This window comes from Fragaria vesca, linkage group LG6 (assembly GCF_000184155.1).
Source record: "Fragaria vesca subsp. vesca linkage group LG6, FraVesHawaii_1.0, whole genome shotgun sequence".
NCBI lineage: Eukaryota > Viridiplantae > Streptophyta > Magnoliopsida > Rosales > Rosaceae > Fragaria > Fragaria vesca.
Window position 1 is genome coordinate 12,283,071 of NC_020496.1, and position 1,880 is coordinate 12,284,950.

Sequence of the window (1,880 nt, forward strand, 5' to 3'; positions counted from 1 at the left end):
CGATCTGGTTTTGATGTGGATGGCGGATATGATTGAATAAAAGTGACGCTATTTTCATTACTCACACTAGGGTTTTAGATACAGCCCGGTACCGGAAGTTTGATCGTGATCTATGTTTTGTTGAAACTCGGGTCATGCTGGTCACAGATAGGCTGGAGTGCCGGACCCTATGGTGCCCACAGGGGCCGGGACCGCCGTACGTGGTGGGTGCCGGTTCTGTTACATGATCATGTGATCCATGTTAGAATCATTGTGTAATGTTTTCTTTTCTTCTTCTTCTTATAATGAGGTCTCCTTCTGGCCTCCCTAATCGTAATGGTGGTATGCCTAGCTCGATCATTTACAGTATTCATGACCTTAACAGTGTTTCTCTGTACCGACTGTACGTAAGAAGATGATGACATTATTCACTTTTAAATCTGTACCTAACTTTTAGTAAAGTTTGGCACTCACCCTGTAATTAATTTGTTTATGTTTATCATATGCTTGCACACAATTAAAAGAAGAAATCGATCAATTGGTCTTAACTCATCATTTGAGTGCATAATTTCGATGACTAGCTACCCCCACCTTTGTTCCCATTCGATTTCAGTTTCCTGGCTTCAATCTACGTCCTATCTTCGTCTAAACTCTAAACTCTAAAGGCCAATGTTGTTGATGAATAATGATTAATGTCATTTTATTTTGCTTTAACATCTTTAACCATATTTTTCATAGCAAATAACAATTAACATGTGTAATGGCTATATATAATTCTGGATCGATCTGCATTCTAATTAACTTTAAATTTCGGGTAAAATATTGTATAGTCCTTATGGTTTGAAGTCAACATTTGTTTAGTCTTTATGGTTTTATTTTAATCTGAATAGTCCTTAAAGTTAGGATTTTTCATTCAAATAGTTCTTATGGTTTTATTTTAATCTGAATAGTCTTTAAAGTCATGATCTTTCATCCAAATAGTTCTTATGACCTTTAATTGAGAAAATTGTCAGAATGGCTTTTCATAAGGACTATTTGGATGAAAAATCTTAACTTTAAAGACTATTCAGATTAAAATAAAACCACAAGGACTAAACAGATATCGACTTCAAACCATAAAAACTAAACAAATTTCAATTCTTAAATTTACTTCTTATATTAAGTTGAGAAACAGAAAGATGCTTCTATTATCTAGGCTAAGAAAGATGCTTCTTATATTAGAACTTATTGTAGTTTACAATTATACTGCAAGTCTGCAACTACAAACAAAACAACAACAACGTAGAGAGAGAGAGAGGCCAGCTATTGGAGTTGCTAACTGTAAGCACGTTTTTTTATCATAGCAAATGTAGATCGACAATATCAATTTGGACTTCTGCAAAGTGTTTTCTACTAAAATTTAGAGACAATATATAAGCCAAAGCTTTCACCCTCAAGCGGAAGGCAAACCAAAACTCCTGCCAATTAACTTACAAACATGCTAACCTATACATATATATACACACACACGCACACGCAGACGAGCACATGGTACACATGTTATACTTATATATACCAGCTACCTTTGATTCTCAAAATGAATCTCTGGGTACTGGATCTTCGTTAATTATGATACATAATATATTCTGGAATTTTCGCATACAAGTTTATAGTATAGAGAAGCAGGCTCCCTGCTCGATCATTCATATAATGTCATTTGCTTTTCGGTATATACAAAAGAACCTAACTGCATATTCATGTGGCCTACTGCACTCTAGCCAGTTGTATATATAATATGAGCACAGAATGCCACATTATCGTGTTTTGAATAAACATAATTATGTGAGTATGTGATGACCCAGATTGTCTAATTAATTAACACTTCAGCTAAGCTTTAAGAAGATCTACAATATTCTACATTG